The 14,269-nt window shown below is 46.1% G+C and overlaps 7 non-coding genes across 7 annotated transcripts; all 7 read right to left on the bottom strand.

The window, feature by feature from the left end:
- Positions 1-185: 185 nt before the first annotated feature.
- LOC130315926 (U2 spliceosomal RNA) lies at positions 186-376 on the bottom strand. The gene has a single exon (XR_008863340.1). It is a non-coding gene; the product is annotated as a U2 spliceosomal RNA (small nuclear RNA).
- A 2,093-nt stretch (positions 377-2,469) lies between these two features.
- Positions 2,470-2,660, bottom strand: LOC130315925 (U2 spliceosomal RNA). The gene has a single exon (XR_008863339.1). It is a non-coding gene; the product is annotated as a U2 spliceosomal RNA (small nuclear RNA).
- A 2,092-nt stretch (positions 2,661-4,752) lies between these two features.
- LOC130315924 (U2 spliceosomal RNA) lies at positions 4,753-4,943 on the bottom strand. The gene has a single exon (XR_008863338.1). It is a non-coding gene; the product is annotated as a U2 spliceosomal RNA (small nuclear RNA).
- Positions 4,944-7,031: 2,088 nt separating this feature from the next.
- Positions 7,032-7,222, bottom strand: LOC130315923 (U2 spliceosomal RNA). Its single transcript, XR_008863337.1, has one exon. It is a non-coding gene; the product is annotated as a U2 spliceosomal RNA (small nuclear RNA).
- Positions 7,223-9,309: 2,087 nt separating this feature from the next.
- Positions 9,310-9,500, bottom strand: LOC130315920 (U2 spliceosomal RNA). Its single transcript, XR_008863336.1, has one exon. It is a non-coding gene; the product is annotated as a U2 spliceosomal RNA (small nuclear RNA).
- Positions 9,501-11,580: 2,080 nt separating this feature from the next.
- Positions 11,581-11,771, bottom strand: LOC130315908 (U2 spliceosomal RNA). The gene has a single exon (XR_008863331.1). It is a non-coding gene; the product is annotated as a U2 spliceosomal RNA (small nuclear RNA).
- A 2,088-nt stretch (positions 11,772-13,859) lies between these two features.
- Positions 13,860-14,050, bottom strand: LOC130315896 (U2 spliceosomal RNA). Its single transcript, XR_008863324.1, has one exon. It is a non-coding gene; the product is annotated as a U2 spliceosomal RNA (small nuclear RNA).
- Positions 14,051-14,269: the final 219 nt, after the last annotated feature.

Here is a 14,269-nt window from a genome sequence, read left to right as displayed (position 1 = left end):
CCTGTGCCTGGACGCTCCAACAGCGGCCAGACACAAGCAGAAGCAGAAGCAGCAGAAGCAGCAGCAGCACCACCTTTTGTTTTTTGGCTGCAGCAGCAGCAGCAAGGCCCACAGGGCTGGCTAGCTGGCTAGCCAGCAAGCAGGTAGCAATGAAAGTAGGAATCTTTCTTTTTAACCCTGTAAGGGGGTGGTGCACTGTACCCGAAGATACTGCCATATCGGGTCAATGCATAGGGCGACGGAAGCAAGCTTCGAAATCGGCCCCCGTTCTCAAAAATCCATTTAATATATGGTCCCCAGATAGGGGACGTATCAGATATTAAACTGATAAGAACAGATACTACACTTGATCTTAGCCAAAAGGCCGAGAAGCGATAACCGTGAAAGGGGCGGGCCCAACAAGGTCCCCTTCATGGGCACTATCACTGCTTGCTGTCAGGGAGGCTGCCAGACAATTTTCCATGCACACTCTGGGCTGGGGGGCAGTCAACCACCAGTACACACAGCAGAACCTAAACCCATACCATTATTGCTAAGCAGCAAGACAGGGGCCCATTGCACTCCCACGGGGCCTTTTTAAATGCAATCCATAACCCGGATTTGCCAGGAACCCTTCTTACTCCTCCTACTTGCATGTGACACTGGGCTTAGGATCTGCATAGGAAACACACACACAAGCACACACCTACCTTTGTTGCCTGCAGATGCCTCCTTGGCTGTCCCCAAACGGTATCAAACCAACACCCACGGGAAGCTGTAAGCATAGAGGACATGCCTGCACCCCATTGGACTTACCTGTGTGGGTTAAATCCGGGTTATTTGACAACCTATGGCGGTGATGGTTCTGCTCAGGCAGAGCAGTGCTGATGCTCCTCATAAAGCTGTCGCTGCTGTGAAGGTTCTAGGTGACATCACAAATCCCTATGGTTACATACACAACAAAGCTGGGTTGTTGTTGTTTACACTCTGCAAGGCCTGTGGAAGTGAGTGACATCATAGCACTGTAGTTCTGAGGGTTCTAGATGGATGCAACAATCTCCTGTTGCTTCTATGAAGGCCATAATAGACGACATCACCAAACAGCTCCATAGTCACATACACAGCAAAGGAGAGATGTTGTTTACACCTAGTGATGTCAGTGGTATTGAGTGACATCACAGCACAGTGCTAAGGCTCCTGGGCCTGGACACAGCAGCGGCTGCAATATCTCAACGGAGAATACGTTTATATATATGTGTGTGTGTGCGCGTATATATATATATATATATATATATATATATATATATATATATATATATTTCTCCGCCGAAATCACTTTTAAACCCATTTCCACCTTTTTTTCCCTTCTCTTCCTCTTACTTTTTTTTCACGTTTTTTTACGTTTTTCTCCTTTTCGCCTCTTTTCTGGGCGTATTATTCTTCTTTTTCTTCTTTTTTTTTCGTCTAATGCATACCCCATCAGTGCAGCAATGCTTATTCAATACCGCCAGCAGATGGAGACACTGGGGGATAATTTTCTAAGGATTTATACTGATTTTTCCTGTCTGAATTTGTCGCACAGAAAGTTGCAGGCCAAATATGTGTGACATTTCTGCGACTTTAGCTTCTAGAGCATTTTTACAACATTATACATAGGTGCTGAATACATAAAAAGCGACTGTTCAGCGACAGACAAGTCGCATCGGCTGAAAGTAGGCCAGAATGTCAGTCCATGTTGGAGCAGGTTTAGATACAGTCTAAAGTATAGATCTCAAAGTCTGTGCACAGAATTTAGCAAGGGCCTCGCACCTTCTGATGCATCAGGTAGGTGCACAATAGCATAGCCTAACCCTCTGTACTTTGGTCTATATTGATGCGGGACATAGACAGCCAGCTGATGACCAATCCATTAGTGCAATGGATGGCTGGAAGCATTTGTCTTTGCCTTTGCAATACCACAGAAGCAATGCATGGTCAATGTACAGCAATGACACACCTGTGTGAACAGCCAGGAGACCCCCCCCATGTTATGTTACATAGTTACATAGTTAGTACGGTCGAAAAAAGACATATGTCCATCAAGTTCAACCAGGGAATTAAGGGGTAGGGGTGTGGCGCGATATTGGGGAAGGGATGAGATTTTATATTTCTTCATAAGCATTAATCTTATTTTGTCAATTAGGAACATTCAGCACCCACCCGCTATCAAGGCAGCTGCCTATCATGTCATGCCCTACCTGCACAGGTGTGCTGGCTACTCAAATGATCCAATTAAGGAGGCCATTTAGTCAGCAGCAGCAGAAGTCCTGTGCCTGGACGCTCCAACAGCGGCCAGACACAAGCAGAAGCAGAAGCAGCAGAAGCAGCAGCAGCACCACCTTTTGTTTTTTGGCTGCAGCAGCAGCAGCAAGGCCCACAGGGCTGGCTAGCTGGCTAGCCAGCAAGCAGGTAGCAATGAAAGTAGGAATCTTTCTTTTTAACCCTGTAAGGGGGTGGTGCACTGTACCCGAAGATACTGCCATATCGGGTCAATGCATAGGGCGACGGAAGCAAGCTTCGAAATCGGCCCCCGTTCTCAAAAATCCATTTAATATATGGTCCCCAGATAGGGGACGTATCAGATATTAAACTGATAAGAACAGATACTACACTTGATCTTAGCCAAAAGGCCGAGAAGCGATAACCGTGAAAGGGGCGGGCCCAACAAGGTCCCCTTCATGGGCACTATCACTGCTTGCTGTCAGGGAGGCTGCCAGACAATTTTCCATGCACACTCTGGGCTGGGGGGCAGTCAACCACCAGTACACACAGCAGAACCTAAACCCATACCATTATTGCTAAGCAGCAAGACAGGGGCCCATTGCACTCCCACGGGGCCTTTTTAAATGCAATCCATAACCCGGATTTGCCAGGAACCCTTCTTACTCCTCCTACTTGCATGTGACACTGGGCTTAGGATCTGCATAGGAAACACACACACAAGCACACACCTACCTTTGTTGCCTGCAGATGCCTCCTTGGCTGTCCCCAAACGGTATCAAACCAACACCCACGGGAAGCTGTAAGCATAGAGGACATGCCTGCACCCCATTGGACTTACCTGTGTGGGTTAAATCCGGGTTATTTGACAACCTATGGCGGTGATGGTTCTGCTCAGGCAGAGCAGTGCTGATGCTCCTCATAAAGCTGTCGCTGCTGTGAAGGTTCTAGGTGACATCACAAATCCCTATGGTTACATACACAACAAAGCTGGGTTGTTGTTGTTTACACTCTGCAAGGCCTGTGGAAGTGAGTGACATCATAGCACTGTAGTTCTGAGGGTTCTAGATGGATGCAACAATCTCCTGTTGCTTCTATGAAGGCCATAATAGACGACATCACCAAACAGCTCCATAGTCACATACACAGCAAAGGAGAGATGTTGTTTACACCTAGTGATGTCAGTGGTATTGAGTGACATCACAGCACAGTGCTAAGGCTCCTGGGCCTGGACACAGCAGCGGCTGCAATATCTCAACGGAGAATACGTTTATATATATGTGTGTGTGTGCGCGTATATATATATATATATATATATATATATATATATATATATATATATATTTCTCCGCCGAAATCACTTTTAAACCCATTTCCACCTTTTTTTCCCTTCTCTTCCTCTTACTTTTTTTTCACGTTTTTTTACGTTTTTCTCCTTTTCGCCTCTTTTCTGGGCGTATTATTCTTCTTTTTCTTCTTTTTTTTCGTCTAATGCATACCCCATCAGTGCAGCAATGCTTATTCAATACCGCCAGCAGATGGAGACACTGGGGGATAATTTTCTAAGGATTTATACTGATTTTTCCTGTCTGAATTTGTCGCACAGAAAGTTGCAGGCCAAATATGTGTGACATTTCTGCGACTTTAGCTTCTAGAGCATTTTTACAACATTATACATAGGTGCTGAATACATAAAAAGCGACTGTTCAGCGACAGACAAGTCGCATCGGCTGAAAGTAGGCCAGAATGTCAGTCCATGTTGGAGCAGGTTTAGATACAGTCTAAAGTATAGATCTCAAAGTCTGTGCACAGAATTTAGCAAGGGCCTCGCACCTTCTGATGCATCAGGTAGGTGCACAATAGCATAGCCTAACCCTCTGTACTTTGGTCTATATTGATGCGGGACATAGACAGCCAGCTGATGACCAATCCATTAGTGCAATGGATGGCTGGAAGCATTTGTCTTTGCCTTTGCAATACCACAGAAGCAATGCATGGTCAATGTACAGCAATGACACACCTGTGTGAACAGCCAGGAGACCCCCCCCATGTTATGTTACATAGTTACATAGTTAGTACGGTCGAAAAAAGACATATGTCCATCAAGTTCAACCAGGGAATTAAGGGGTAGGGGTGTGGCGCGATATTGGGGAAGGGATGAGATTTTATATTTCTTCATAAGCATTAATCTTATTTTGTCAATTAGGAACATTCAGCACCCACCCGCTATCAAGGCAGCTGCCTATCATGTCATGCCCTACCTGCACAGGTGTGCTGGCTACTCAAATGATCCAATTAAGGAGGCCATTTAGTCAGCAGCAGCAGAAGTCCTGTGCCTGGACGCTCCAACAGCGGCCAGACACAAGCAGAAGCAGAAGCAGCAGAAGCAGCAGCAGCACCACCTTTTGTTTTTTGGCTGCAGCAGCAGCAGCAAGGCCCACAGGGCTGGCTAGCTGGCTAGCCAGCAAGCAGGTAGCAATGAAAGTAGGAATCTTTCTTTTTAACCCTGTAAGGGGGTGGTGCACTGTACCCGAAGATACTGCCATATCGGGTCAATGCATAGGGCGACGGAAGCAAGCTTCGAAATCGGCCCCCGTTCTCAAAAATCCATTTAATATATGGTCCCCAGATAGGGGACGTATCAGATATTAAACTGATAAGAACAGATACTACACTTGATCTTAGCCAAAAGGCCGAGAAGCGATAACCGTGAAAGGGGCGGGCCCAACAAGGTCCCCTTCATGGGCACTATCACTGCTTGCTGTCAGGGAGGCTGCCAGACAATTTTCCATGCACACTCTGGGCTGGGGGGCAGTCAACCACCAGTACACACAGCAGAACCTAAACCCATACCATTATTGCTAAGCAGCAAGACAGGGGCCCATTGCACTCCCACGGGGCCTTTTTAAATGCAATCCATAACCCGGATTTGCCAGGAACCCTTCTTACTCCTCCTACTTGCATGTGACACTGGGCTTAGGATCTGCATAGGAAACACACACACAAGCACACACCTACCTTTGTTGCCTGCAGATGCCTCCTTGGCTGTCCCCAAACGGTATCAAACCAACACCCACGGGAAGCTGTAAGCATAGAGGACATGCCTGCACCCCATTGGACTTACCTGTGTGGGTTAAATCCGGGTTATTTGACAACCTATGGCGGTGATGGTTCTGCTCAGGCAGAGCAGTGCTGATGCTCCTCATAAAGCTGTCGCTGCTGTGAAGGTTCTAGGTGACATCACAAATCCCTATGGTTACATACACAACAAAGCTGGGTTGTTGTTGTTTACACTCTGCAAGGCCTGTGGAAGTGAGTGACATCATAGCACTGTAGTTCTGAGGGTTCTAGATGGATGCAACAATCTCCTGTTGCTTCTATGAAGGCCATAATAGACGACATCACCAAACAGCTCCATAGTCACATACACAGCAAAGGAGAGATGTTGTTTACACCTAGTGATGTCAGTGGTATTGAGTGACATCACAGCACAGTGCTAAGGCTCCTGGGCCTGGACACAGCAGCGGCTGCAATATCTCAACGGAGAATACGTTTATATATATGTGTGTGTGTGCGCGTATATATATATATATATATATATATATATATATATATATATATATTTCTCCGCCGAAATCACTTTTAAACCCATTTCCACCTTTTTTTCCCTTCTCTTCCTCTTACTTTTTTTTCACGTTTTTTTACGTTTTTCTCCTTTTCGCCTCTTTTCTGGGCGTATTATTCTTCTTTTTCTTCTTTTTTTTCGTCTAATGCATACCCCATCAGTGCAGCAATGCTTATTCAATACCGCCAGCAGATGGAGACACTGGGGGATAATTTTCTAAGGATTTATACTGATTTTTCCTGTCTGAATTTGTCGCACAGAAAGTTGCAGGCCAAATATGTGTGACATTTCTGCGACTTTAGCTTCTAGAGCATTTTTACAACATTATACATAGGTGCTGAATACATAAAAAGCGACTGTTCAGCGACAGACAAGTCGCATCGGCTGAAAGTAGGCCAGAATGTCAGTCCATGTTGGAGCAGGTTTAGATACAGTCTAAAGTATAGATCTCAAAGTCTGTGCACAGAATTTAGCAAGGGCCTCGCACCTTCTGATGCATCAGGTAGGTGCACAATAGCATAGCCTAACCCTCTGTACTTTGGTCTATATTGATGCGGGACATAGACAGCCAGCTGATGACCAATCCATTAGTGCAATGGATGGCTGGAAGCATTTGTCTTTGCCTTTGCAATATCACAGAAGCAATGCATGGTCAATGTACAGCAATGACACACCTGTGTGAACAGCCAGGAGACCCCCCCCATGTTATGTTACATAGTTACATAGTTAGTACGGTCGAAAAAAGACATATGTCCATCAAGTTCAACCAGGGAATTAAGGGGTAGGGGTGTGGCGCGATATTGGGGAAGGGATGAGATTTTATATTTCTTCATAAGCATTAATCTTATTTTGTCAATTAGGAACATTCAGCACCCACCCGCTATCAAGGCAGCTGCCTATCATGTCATGCCCTACCTGCACAGGTGTGCTGGCTACTCAAATGATCCAATTAAGGAGGCCATTTAGTCAGCAGCAGCAGAAGTCCTGTGCCTGGACGCTCCAACAGCGGCCAGACACAAGCAGAAGCAGAAGCAGCAGAAGCAGCAGCAGCACCACCTTTTGTTTTTTGGCTGCAGCAGCAGCAGCAAGGCCCACAGGGCTGGCTAGCTGGCTAGCCAGCAAGCAGGTAGCAATGAAAGTAGGAATCTTTCTTTTTAACCCTGTAAGGGGGTGGTGCACTGTACCCGAAGATACTGCCATATCGGGTCAATGCATAGGGCGACGGAAGCAAGCTTCGAAATCGGCCCCCGTTCTCAAAAATCCATTTAATATATGGTCCCCAGATAGGGGACGTATCAGATATTAAACTGATAAGAACAGATACTACACTTGATCTTAGCCAAAAGGCCGAGAAGCGATAACCGTGAAAGGGGCGGGCCCAACAAGGTCCCCTTCATGGGCACTATCACTGCTTGCTGTCAGGGAGGCTGCCAGACAATTTTCCATGCACACTCTGGGCTGGGGGGCAGTCAACCACCAGTACACACAGCAGAACCTAAACCCATACCATTATTGCTAAGCAGCAAGACAGGGGCCCATTGCACTCCCACGGGGCCTTTTTAAATGCAATCCATAACCCGGATTTGCCAGGAACCCTTCTTACTCCTCCTACTTGCATGTGACACTGGGCTTAGGATCTGCATAGGAAACACACACACAAGCACACACCTACCTTTGTTGCCTGCAGATGCCTCCTTGGCTGTCCCCAAACGGTATCAAACCAACACCCACGGGAAGCTGTAAGCATAGAGGACATGCCTGCACCCCATTGGACTTACCTGTGTGGGTTAAATCCGGGTTATTTGACAACCTATGGCGGTGATGGTTCTGCTCAGGCAGAGCAGTGCTGATGCTCCTCATAAAGCTGTCGCTGCTGTGAAGGTTCTAGGTGACATCACAAATCCCTATGGTTACATACACAACAAAGCTGGGTTGTTGTTGTTTACACTCTGCAAGGCCTGTGGAAGTGAGTGACATCATAGCACTGTAGTTCTGAGGGTTCTAGATGGATGCAACAATCTCCTGTTGCTTCTATGAAGGCCATAATAGACGACATCACCAAACAGCTCCATAGTCACATACACAGCAAAGGAGAGATGTTGTTTACACCTAGTGATGTCAGTGGTATTGAGTGACATCACAGCACAGTGCTAAGGCTCCTGGGCCTGGACACAGCAGCGGCTGCAATATCTCAACGGAGAATACGTTTATATATATGTGTGTGTGTGCGCGTATATATATATATATATATATATATATATATATATATATATATTTCTCCGCCGAAATCACTTTTAAACCCATTTCCACCTTTTTTTCCCTTCTCTTCCTCTTACTTTTTTTTCACGTTTTTTTACGTTTTTCTCCTTTTCGCCTCTTTTCTGGGCGTATTATTCTTCTTTTTCTTCTTTTTTTTTCGTCTAATGCATACCCCATCAGTGCAGCAATGCTTATTCAATACCGCCAGCAGATGGAGACACTGGGGGATAATTTTCTAAGGATTTATACTGATTTTTCCTGTCTGAATTTGTCGCACAGAAAGTTGCAGGCCAAATATGTGTGACATTTCTGCGACTTTAGCTTCTAGAGCATTTTTACAACATTATACATAGGTGCTGAATACATAAAAAGCGACTGTTCAGCGACAGACAAGTCGCATCGGCTGAAAGTAGGCCAGAATGTCAGTCCATGTTGGAGCAGGTTTAGATACAGTCTAAAGTATAGATCTCAAAGTCTGTGCACAGAATTTAGCAAGGGCCTCGCACCTTCTGATGCATCAGGTAGGTGCACAATAGCATAGCCTAACCCTCTGTACTTTGGTCTATATTGATGCGGGACATAGACAGCCAGCTGATGACCAATCCATTAGTGCAATGGATGGCTGGAAGCATTTGTCTTTGCCTTTGCAATACCACAGAAGCAATGCATGGTCAATGTACAGCAATGACACACCTGTGTGAACAGCCAGGAGACCCCCCCCATGTTATGTTACATAGTTACATAGTTAGTACGGTCGAAAAAAGACATATGTCCATCAAGTTCAACCAGGGAATTAAGGGGTAGGGGTGTGGCGCGATATTGGGGAAGGGATGAGATTTTATATTTCTTCATAAGCATTAATCTTATTTTGTCAATTAGGAACATTCAGCACCCACCCGCTATCAAGGCAGCTGCCTATCATGTCATGCCCTACCTGCACAGGTGTGCTGGCTACTCAAATGATCCAATTAAGGAGGCCATTTAGTCAGCAGCAGCAGAAGTCCTGTGCCTGGACGCTCCAACAGCGGCCAGACACAAGCAGAAGCAGAAGCAGCAGAAGCAGCAGCAGCACCACCTTTTGTTTTTTGGCTGCAGCAGCAGCAGCAAGGCCCACAGGGCTGGCTAGCTGGCTAGCCAGCAAGCAGGTAGCAATGAAAGTAGGAATCTTTCTTTTTAACCCTGTAAGGGGGTGGTGCACTGTACCCGAAGATACTGCCATATCGGGTCAATGCATAGGGCGACGGAAGCAAGCTTCGAAATCGGCCCCCGTTCTCAAAAATCCATTTAATATATGGTCCCCAGATAGGGGACGTATCAGATATTAAACTGATAAGAACAGATACTACACTTGATCTTAGCCAAAAGGCCGAGAAGCGATAACCGTGAAAGGGGCGGGCCCAACAAGGTCCCCTTCATGGGCACTATCACTGCTTGCTGTCAGGGAGGCTGCCAGACAATTTTCCATGCACACTCTGGGCTGGGGGGCAGTCAACCACCAGTACACACAGCAGAACCTAAACCCATACCATTATTGCTAAGCAGCAAGACAGGGGCCCATTGCACTCCCACGGGGCCTTTTTAAATGCAATCCATAACCCGGATTTGCCAGGAACCCTTCTTACTCCTCCTACTTGCATGTGACACTGGGCTTAGGATCTGCATAGGAAACACACACACAAGCACACACCTACCTTTGTTGCCTGCAGATGCCTCCTTGGCTGTCCCCAAACGGTATCAAACCAACACCCACGGGAAGCTGTAAGCATAGAGGACATGCCTGCACCCCATTGGACTTACCTGTGTGGGTTAAATCCGGGTTATTTGACAACCTATGGCGGTGATGGTTCTGCTCAGGCAGAGCAGTGCTGATGCTCCTCATAAAGCTGTCGCTGCTGTGAAGGTTCTAGGTGACATCACAAATCCCTATGGTTACATACACAACAAAGCTGGGTTGTTGTTGTTTACACTCTGCAAGGCCTGTGGAAGTGAGTGACATCATAGCACTGTAGTTCTGAGGGTTCTAGATGGATGCAACAATCTCCTGTTGCTTCTATGAAGGCCATAATAGACGACATCACCAAACAGCTCCATAGTCACATACACAGCAAAGGAGAGATGTTGTTTACACCTAGTGATGTCAGTGGTATTGAGTGACATCACAGCACAGTGCTAAGGCTCCTGGGCCTGGACACAGCAGCGGCTGCAATATCTCAACGGAGAATACGTTTATATATATGTGTGTGTGTGCGCGTATATATATATATATATATATATATATATATATATATTTCTCCGCCGAAATCACTTTTAAACCCATTTCCACCTTTTTTTCCCTTCTCTTCCTCTTACTTTTTTTTCACGTTTTTTTACGTTTTTCTCCTTTTCGCCTCTTTTCTGGGCGTATTATTCTTCTTTTTCTTCTTTTTTTTCGTCTAATGCATACCCCATCAGTGCAGCAATGCTTATTCAATACCGCCAGCAGATGGAGACACTGGGGGATTATTTTCTAAGGATTTATACTGATTTTTCCTGTCTGAATTTGTCGCACAGAAAGTTGCAGGCCAAATATGTGTGACATTTCTGCGACTTTAGCTTCTAGAGCATTTTTACAACATTATACATAGGTGCTGAATACATAAAAAGCGACTGTTCAGCGACAGACAAGTCGCATCGGCTGAAAGTAGGCCAGAATGTCAGTCCATGTTGGAGCAGGTTTAGATACAGTCTAAAGTATAGATCTCAAAGTCTGTGCACAGAATTTAGCAAGGGCCTCGCACCTTCTGATGCATCAGGTAGGTGCACAATAGCATAGCCTAACCCTCTGTACTTTGGTCTATATTGATGCGGGACATAGACAGCCAGCTGATGACCAATCCATTAGTGCAATGGATGGCTGGAAGCATTTGTCTTTGCCTTTGCAATACCACAGAAGCAATGCATGGTCAATGTACAGCAATGACACACCTGTGTGAACAGCCAGGAGACCCCCCCCATGTTATGTTACATAGTTACATAGTTAGTACGGTCGAAAAAAGACATATGTCCATCAAGTTCAACCAGGGAATTAAGGGGTAGGGGTGTGGCGCGATATTGGGGAAGGGATGAGATTTTATATTTCTTCATAAGCATTAATCTTATTTTGTCAATTAGGAACATTCAGCACCCACCCGCTATCAAGGCAGCTGCCTATCATGTCATGCCCTACCTGCACAGGTGTGCTGGCTACTCAAATGATCCAATTAAGGAGGCCATTTAGTCAGCAGCAGCAGAAGTCCTGTGCCTGGACGCTCCAACAGCGGCCAGACACAAGCAGAAGCAGAAGCAGCAGAAGCAGCAGCAGCACCACCTTTTGTTTTTTGGCTGCAGCAGCAGCAGCAAGGCCCACAGGGCTGGCTAGCTGGCTAGCCAGCAAGCAGGTAGCAATGAAAGTAGGAATCTTTCTTTTTAACCCTGTAAGGGGGTGGTGCACTGTACCCGAAGATACTGCCATATCGGGTCAATGCATAGGGCGACGGAAGCAAGCTTCGAAATCGGCCCCCGTTCTCAAAAATCCATTTAATATATGGTCCCCAGATAGGGGACGTATCAGATATTAAACTGATAAGAACAGATACTACACTTGATCTTAGCCAAAAGGCCGAGAAGCGATAACCGTGAAAGGGGCGGGCCCAACAAGGTCCCCTTCATGGGCACTATCACTGCTTGCTGTCAGGGAGGCTGCCAGACAATTTTCCATGCACACTCTGGGCTGGGGGGCAGTCAACCACCAGTACACACAGCAGAACCTAAACCCATACCATTATTGCTAAGCAGCAAGACAGGGGCCCATTGCACTCCCACGGGGCCTTTTTAAATGCAATCCATAACCCGGATTTGCCAGGAACCCTTCTTACTCCTCCTACTTGTATGTGACACTGGGCTTAGGATCTGCATAGGAAACACACACACAAGCACACACCTACCTTTGTTGCCTGCAGATGCCTCCTTGGCTGTCCCCAAACGGTATCAAACCAACACCCACGGGAAGCTGTAAGCATAGAGGACATGCCTGCACCCCATTGGACTTACCTGTGTGGGTTAAATCCGGGTTATTTGACAACCTATGGCGGTGATGGTTCTGCTCAGGCAGAGCAGTGCTGATGCTCCTCATAAAGCTGTCGCTGCTGTGAAGGTTCTAGGTGACATCACAAATCCCTATGGTTACATACACAACAAAGCTGGGTTGTTGTTGTTTACACTCTGCAAGGCCTGTGGAAGTGAGTGACATCATAGCACTGTAGTTCTGAGGGTTCTAGATGGATGCAACAATCTCCTGTTGCTTCTATGAAGGCCATAATAGACGACATCACCAAACAGCTCCATAGTCACATACACAGCAAAGGAGAGATGTTGTTTACACCTAGTGATGTCAGTGGTATTGAGTGACATCACAGCACAGTGCTAAGGCTCCTGGGCCTGGACACAGCAGCGGCTGCAATATCTCAACGGAGAATACGTTTATATATATGTGTGTGTGTGCGTGTATATATATATATATATATATATATATATATATATATATATATATTTCTCCGCCGAAATCACTTTTAAACCCATTTCCACCTTTTTTTCCCTTCTCTTCCTCTTACTTTTTTTTCACGTTTTTTTACGTTTTTCTCCTTTTCGCCTCTTTTCTGGGCGTATTATTCTTCTTTTTCTTCTTTTTTTTCGTCTAATGCATACCCCATCAGTGCAGCAATGCTTATTCAATACCGCCAGCAGATGGAGACACTGGGGGATAATTTTCTAAGGATTTATACTGATTTTTCCTGTCTGAATTTGTCGCACAGAAAGTTGCAGGCCAAATATGTGTGACATTTCTGCGACTTTAGCTTCTAGAGCATTTTTACAACATTATACATAGGTGCTGAATACATAAAAAGCGACTGTTCAGCGACAGACAAGTCGCATCGGCTGAAAGTAGGCCAGAATGTCAGTCCATGTTGGAGCAGGTTTAGATACAGTCTAAAGTATAGATCTCAAAGTCTGTGCACAGAATTTAGCAAGGGCCTCGCACCTTCTGATGCATCAGGTAGGTGCACAATAGCATAGCCTAACCCTCTGTACTTTGGTCTATATTGATGCGGGACATAGACAGCCAGCTGATGACCAATCCATTAGTGCAATGGATGGCTGGAAGCATTTGTCTTTGCCTTTGCAATACCACAGAAGCAATGCATGGTCAATGTACAGCAATGACACACCTGTGTGAACAGCCAGGAGACCCCCCCCATGTTATGTTACATAGTTACATAGTTAGTACGGTCGAAAAAAGACATATGTCCATCAAGTTCAACCAGGGAATTAAGGGGTAGGGGTGTGGCGCGATATTGGGGAAGGGATGAGATTTTATATTTCTTCATAAGCATTAATCTTATTTTGTCAATTAGGAACATTCAGCACCCACCCGCTATCAAGGCAGCTGCCTATCATGTCATGCCCTACCTGCACAGGTGTGCTGGCTACTCAAATGATCCAATTAAGGAGGCCATTTAGTCAGCAGCAGCAGAAGTCCTGTGCCTGGACGCTCCAACAGCGGCCAGACACAAGCAGAAGCAGAAGCAGCAGAAGCAGCAGCAGCACCACCTTTTGTTTTTTGGCTGCAGCAGCAGCAGCAAGGCCCACAGGGCTGGCTAGCTGGCTAGCCAGCAAGCAGGTAGCAATGAAAGTAGGAATCTTTCTTTTTAACCCTGTAAGGGGGTGGTGCACTGTACCCGAAGATACTGCCATATCGGGTCAATGCATAGGGCGACGGAAGCAAGCTTCGAAATCGGCCCCCGTTCTCAAAAATCCATTTAATATATGGTCCCCAGATAGGGGACGTATCAGATATTAAACTGATAAGAACAGATACTACACTTGATCTTAGCCAAAAGGCCGAGAAGCGATAACCGTGAAAGGGGCGGGCCCAACAAGGTCCCCTTCATGGGCACTATCACTGCTTGCTGTCAGGGAGGCTGCCAGACAATTTTCCATGCACACTCTGGGCTGGGGGGCAGTCAACCACCAGTACACACAGCAGAACCTAAACCCATACCATTATTGCTAAGCAGCAAGACAGGGGCCCATTGCACTCCCACGGGGCCTTTTTAAATGCAATCCATAACC

The sequence above is a fragment of the Hyla sarda genome, unplaced genomic scaffold (genome assembly GCF_029499605.1).
Source record: "Hyla sarda isolate aHylSar1 unplaced genomic scaffold, aHylSar1.hap1 scaffold_189, whole genome shotgun sequence".
Taxonomy (NCBI): domain Eukaryota; kingdom Metazoa; phylum Chordata; class Amphibia; order Anura; family Hylidae; genus Hyla; species Hyla sarda.
The sequence above is the reverse complement of the archived record's forward strand: the minus strand, read 5'-3'. Positions and strand labels throughout refer to the sequence as shown.